This window comes from Oncorhynchus nerka, linkage group LG1 (genome assembly GCF_034236695.1).
Source record: "Oncorhynchus nerka isolate Pitt River linkage group LG1, Oner_Uvic_2.0, whole genome shotgun sequence".
Classification (NCBI taxonomy): domain Eukaryota; kingdom Metazoa; phylum Chordata; class Actinopteri; order Salmoniformes; family Salmonidae; genus Oncorhynchus; species Oncorhynchus nerka.
In genome coordinates, this window is record NC_088396.1 from 28307678 (window position 1) to 28314876 (window position 7199).

A 7199-nucleotide genomic window follows, 5' to 3' on the forward strand; every position below is an offset into this window, starting at 1 on the left:
GCTTTATGGGGGAAAAATAGAACTAAACGTATTTTATAAATATTTTGGTCAGCTACCTGCTCCCATGTCCCCCACCTGCCCCCCCATCCGAACCTCCTACCCCCCTCTACAAATATGTTACTAAGATTTACTTGAATTACCTGTATGAAATCATTGTGCAATGATAAACTGTCACTGAAAGCCTCCATGCACAGCTACTGCATGTGCGAAGACATGTAATAAAGGGCCAAGAACAAGTGATGTTTCCAACTAACCACATTTATAATGCGGTATTATACAAAGGTTGGCTATGTTTCCGAATTTGTATTAGGTTCCATACAATGTCGGAACACTGTCCACTTACTTTTTATCACCACGTATCATAGTCTACTCGAATGCATAAATAGGGCTTTATTGATTTCAATATTACCAGATTGAATTAAGTTACATTACAGCTTCATGAACAGCTGAAAAACAGAGCGAGCTCAAAGACCGTGACAGGTGGCCTGGTCGGAACCAATAGTAGCCTATTTGACTGAGGGAAAAATATAGATGACAATAATGATCTTTATTAGGTAATTGAAACCGGTTATATGTAGCCTCTAGTTGTGCACTGTGCACTAAATTGCAGAAGACACTGAAAACAATGTTTTGTTTATAGTTTTATTTGCCTCGGTTGTTTTAATCCTAACGCGTGCATGTTGCTGGTGCGGTCAGTGCGCAATCGCTGGTAGCCTAAATATTAGAACCAGTTCAGTAAAGCAACCTAAATAGCTTATCTAATGAATAACGTTTACACACTCACACGTTTAAAACGAAGGATAGACAATATTTTCTTATCATATCTTTCAAAGTGGAGAAGATGTAACAAAACGGAATATAAAATGGAATTATTGAGTTATACATGGTTTTTATGGTAGACCTAATCATCTTTTCTATTAATCATGACATTAATAAAGTCAGGATTTTTCAGAAGTGTGCCTCTTTAGAAAAAAGAGAGACTGGGCAAACACCGAAACATATATGTCCTGTGATATACATAGGCCATGATCTAAATAAAATGTTGAACTAAGAAGTGATATACAGTATCTTTCTCTAGATGTAGGTCTACGCTATACAGCATTTGTACAAACGTGAAGTATGAAATAAAACCAAAGCGCACAAAATTGACCATGAATTAACACTTTTAGATGACTGTTTTTTATTGGAAAAGTTGTAGTATTAGACCCCTTGACTTGAATCAAACGAGCGTTCCCTGAGCCAAGTCCGCACTACAGAAAATACAAAGTCGCTTGGTAAACCATTAATTTTCAAACAAGCATAACCTTTATTTTATTATTATAATGAATGTAGGACTATGTATTTTGCATTTTTCTGCATATAGTAGCCTATTGAGATGCCTCTGTAATGAAAAGTGCTGTAGAAATTAAATAAATTATTCTACAACGTAGTCTATGTCAAAATGTTAACAACAGTCTTCGAGTTGTGGAAATCATCCTAGCGTAAATGCAAACCTGGTGCATCAACGAAACAAACCGGACTAGTGTCAGGCTAAATAAACTGAATTTCAATCACCACCTGAGCTTGACACATTATTGATGCATGAATATAGCTATTAATTCAGAGTAAATAATAATTAATAAGCAGTCTAAATGATCATTAACGACAACAAGATGGAAATGTTAATTCATCCTGAAATTCATTAGAAAATAAAAGTAGTAAACGAAGATCATTGTAATTCAAGATGTGATTGCTGAATGCCTATCAATGTAGAACTTGAAGTTCATAATCCATTAACTTTGAAAATATTAAAATACAAAATGAACAAAAATACCATAAAAACAGTCAATCGTCGTGGTCCTTTCTCATCCAAATATGAATTTATCGCATAGGCTAGAGCCCTACAGAGCTACACGTGAAATTAAAATGATTTGTCAACCATAATTAAAAACGGGAACGAGGTTAAGTAAATAATAGCTAGCCTAATATCTGCGAGGAAAGGTTTGTAATAGGAGTATAACAAAGCGGTGGGTGTAGCAGCATCAACATGGTCATATAGGAAAACAATATTGAAATGATACCATCAAACAAACTTTAAGATAGGACTATTACCAACATTTGGCAATGTGCAAACGCTTATACCTAAAATGTGGTAAGCATGTTGCCATCATGCCTGGATTTTTAGTGTCTCCCGCCCTACGGTGGCCATGTAGGGTATTTCACACCTATAGCCCTAAAATTGCACAAGGCAAATGTGTGCATAATGTCCAATATTCCAGGACAAAGAGTGTAAATCCCTCAGAGCCTCAGGGAAGAATTGGGCCTATAATATCAAAATACTCGAGCACTGTCGCCCATTCTAAAACCATTTAGATCCCAATTTCTGTTACTGGAAAATGTAAAAATGTCTCACTAGAAAGTATGCAGGATTTCCATTTCAGATGATCATGAGGGTTTTTCATAATGGCCCTATTTGAGCTAATCAGCGGAATAAGATATGGGTTACTTTTCAGTTTTCACTGTAGCCGGATATCATTTAGTTGATTATGAAGTGGCTAAAGATATGTGCAAGAAGTCGTTTGACCCCGTGACCTCGGGGAAGTAAACCATGGGGGAAGTAAACCATGCAACAGAGGAAACATGTCCGGGCGCAGTAAACCATCCAAAATGACGACACATCGGCTGTTTATAAAACTTCCAAATGAACTGGCAGTTCAGGCTATAGGCAACCCGGTCTCCTCTACGTCAACTGACAGGTCAGGTATTTCCAAACACTGAACGCAAAATTCTGAATTAAGGGCCAAATCCTAGAAATCACGCAGATCTCTTCAGGGGATTCGGTGTTTACACAGTGAGCTGCTGCAGGGTATAACAAATGAAAACCCGATCGGGAGGAGTTCAATGCTATTATCTGGTTTCGACCTATGCCTTCAGATAACACAGCAGAATGGCATATACAAATAATATTTTGAGTTGACCATACATGGGAATTTTAAGGAGCGTGGAAATAATCCGTTGATTTTCTGAACGTGATTGTTTGCTCCGACAAATATTTCCGTTTGGAAAGAAAATGCAATTGCACGGATGTCAGTTACATATCTAGTTTTGATTTACTTTGATTGAGTCGTCAACTAACGTGAAATACAACTAACAATTTCACCATGTAATTGGATTTAGGTTAAAATGTAATAAAACAAAAAAAAGCCCTTACCTTTGACTTTTTGCAAATGCAGTTAGTTTCCCACGTTGATTCGATGTCATCGTTTTTGGGGGGTTGAAATGACGTGGAAACCACGTTGATTCAAACAGTTTTTGCCCAGTGGGTTATTTCAGGTTTATGTTATTTCAAACTTCTGAGTAAATCAATAAATATATTACCAATAGGACCACAGTACAAAAGTCAAACAAATTCAAACATGCATATAAAACCCTCAATGTTTTTTTTTTTGTTTCATTGACTAACGTCAAATGAAAATGTACATTTAAATAGGCTACATTTCCTAAACGTTGTATTCTACTTGCACATCATAATTTGCACATCTATCACTCTAGTGTTCCTGCTAAATTGTAATTATTTCGCCTCTATGGCCTATTTATTGCCTTACCTCCCTAATCTTACTACACTTGCACACACTGTACATGTACTTTTTCTATTGTGTTATTGACTGTACGTTTGTTTATCCCATGTGTAACACTGTGTTGTCGTTTATGTCGCACTGCTTTGCTTTATCTTGTCCAGGTCGCAGTTGTAAATGAGTACTTGTTCTCAACTAGCCTACCTGGTTAAATAAAGGTGAAATAAAAATGCATTTGCCTCCGTTACGTTTTCAATTTAAATGAAATGAATCTAACACTTCATAAAGTATCTGAGTCCGGCTACATGTGTTGCGAATGAAAGTGCCTTATAGTCCAGTCAGAGTACTTCAGCGGCTCTGGGGGTGCAGGCTTTTTCCAAGTTTTGGCCTATGCTCTGATGGAAGATAGCCTCCATTTAGATACATGTACAGCTTTTCAGGTGGGCAAATTGGGCATACACTCCATTTCAGTGTATTATACATATGCCTATAAACCGGACACATTTCGGCTACATATGAAGTCTGGACATAATATAAGACCGAGGGGAGAGAGATTCAGCCGAGGCAGGCAACAAAAACGAAACAGGCCTATATGTTTTAAAATAAATCAAGTCGACCTGCGTAAAAACGTTAGAATTTCGAATCGAGACCTTTATATGTGTACTCAACTCAGCTTGATTCCATTAGGCCTACATTTATATTCAAATTACCTTGACATATATGAAAGGTTTTATAGTCTACGGAGAGATCCTGCAAGTTAATATTCTATAAAAATAGCATATCATACTGTATGTAGGTAGAGTCAGCCATGTGATGGAGATCAGGTTTCCTCAATTAGCGGCCCACGTGCTGAATTTGGCCCGCAGGTGGTCTTATTTGGCTCCCCAAGTTCTGAGCATTTTTTTATTTATTATCATCATTATTATATATTTTTTCATTGTTGGACATAAAATACTAAACACCAGGAAATCAGCTCCAATTGATTTACATTTTGAAAATCGTTTCACAAGTATTCCCACACACATCAGAGACATATACAAATGTAAGCAAGGTTTGAAATGATTGATTTAGTAAAATATTACAGTGCCTTCAGAACGTATTCACACCCCTTTTCCACTGTTGTTACAGCCTGAATTTGAAATGGATTACTTTGAGATTTTGTTGTCACTAGCGTTGGAGGAAATACATTCCTAGCTTGTGAGGAACGTGTTTGCTGGCCTCATAAATGCTAGTCAGCTAGCAAATATTTAGAAGAAAAACAATGTTTCTTAGTCTCGAGTTATGCTAACCCATTTGCAATCCCTTTAGCAGGCTACAGAGGTAAGCTGGCTAATTAGCTACAGTAGTTAGCTACTGTCATCAGTTGTTGTGTTATCATATTTAGCCTATTCCACTGTTTGTAGAATGCATACTGACATTTGAATATAGAGCGGGAAAAGAGAATCCGGACACACTATGGACAAGGTAGACACATTTAAATGTAGGGGTAGACGCATGACGTGTACGGAATTCCATGATCAGAACTCTATGATCAGAATACTAAAACTGCATGAACTGTCAAGTCTAGACACAGCCTTTGTTATGGTAAGCCAAAAAAAGTTCAGGAGTAAGTAAAAATGTAGCAAGTCACATAAGTTGCAATAATTGTGTTTAACTCATCTCTGTACGCCACACATACAATTATCTGTAAGGTCCCTCAGTCGAGCAGTGAATTTCAAACACAGATTCAACCACAAAGACCAGAGGTTTTCCAGTGCCTCACAAAGAAAATCACATTTTTAGTAGATTGGTAAAAAAAAGCAGACATCGAATATCCCTTTGATCATGGTGAAGTTAAACTACACTTTGGCTGGTGTATCAGTACACCCAGTCACTAAAAATATACAGGTGTCCTTCCTAACTCAGTTGCCGGAGAGAAAGGAAATCACTCAGGGATTTCACTATAATTTCATAATTTATTTAACTAGGCAAGTCAGTTAAAAACAAATCCTTATTTACAATGACGGCCTACCCCGGCCAATGCTGGGCCAATTGTGCACCGCCCTATGGGACACTCAATCATGTCCGGATGTGATGCAGCCTGGATTCAAACCAGGAACTGCAGTAAACGCCTCTTGCACTGAGATGCAGTGCCTTAGACTGCTGCGCCACATGGGAGCCCGTTCATGCCACTGTTGACTTTAAAACAGTTAGAGTTTAATGGCTGTGATAGGGGAAAACTGAGGATGGATCAACAACATAGTTACTCCACAATACTCACCTAATTGACCGTGAAAAGAAGAAACCCTGTACAGAATAAAAATGTTCCAAAACATGAATCCTGTTTGCAATAAGGCACTGAAGTAAAACTGCAAAAAATGTGGCACAGCAATTCAGTTGTTTTCCTGAATACTAAGTGTTATGTTTAGGGCAAATTTCAATACATTGCTGAGTACCACTCATCATATTTTCAAGCATGGTGATGGCTGTATCATGTTATGGGTATGCTTGTCATCGGCAAGGACTAGGGAGTTTTTTTTAGGGTAAAAAGAAACGGAATAGAGCTAAGCACAGGCAAAATCCTACAGGAAAACCTGGTTCAGTCTGCAGTCTACACAGGGAGACAAATTCACATTTCAGCAGGACAATAACCTAAAACACAAGGCCAAATATAAACTGGAGTTGCTTACCAAGATGACATTGAATGTTCCTGAGTGGCCTAGTTACAGTTTGGAGTTAAATCTGCTTGAAAATCTATGGCAAGATCTGAAAATGTTTGTTTAGCAATGATCAACAACCACAGCTCTTACACTCAGCCAGAAAGACTCACAGCTGTAATCACTGCCTAAGGTGATTCCAACATTTATTGACTCAGGGTGTTGAATAGGACAACTTATATAAATCATGATATTCCCGTTTTATTTTTCATCTTTAAAAAAAAGAAATGTTACAATTTTCTTCCATTTTGACATTAACTTCTTGGTGACAGGGGGCAGTATTTTCACGTCCGGATTAAATGCATGTCCAATTCAACTGCCTGCTACTCATCCCCAGAAGATAAGATATGCATATTATTAGATTTTGATTGAAAACACTCTGAAGTTTCTAAACCTGTTTGAATCATGTCTGTGAGTATAACAGAACTTATTTAGCAGGCGAAACCCCGAGGACAAACCATTCAGATTTGTTTTTGAGGTCACTCTCTTTTCAATGGGTTTTCATTGGGAATCCAGATTTCTAAGGGACCTTCTTGCAGTTCCTATCGCTTCCACTGGATGTCAAGTCTTTAGAAATTGGTTGAGGTTTTTTCCTTTGTGTAGTGAAGAAGTAGCCCTGTTCAGAACGAGGGTCACTTGTAGTGTACTGTTAGAGGCGCGTGTCCAGAAAGCTAGCTACAGTTTGTTTTCCTCCTGTATTGAACACAGATCATCCCGTCTTCAATTTTATTGATTATTTATGTAAAATAATACCTAAAGTTGTATTACAAAAGTAGTTTGAAATGCTTTGGCAAAGTTTACAGGTAACTTTTGAGATATTTTGTAGTCACGATGCACAAGTTGGAACCGGTGTTTTTCTGGATCAAACGCGCCAAATAAATGGACATTTTGGACACATATCGACGGAATTAATCGAACAAAAGGACCATTTGTGATGTTTATGGGACAT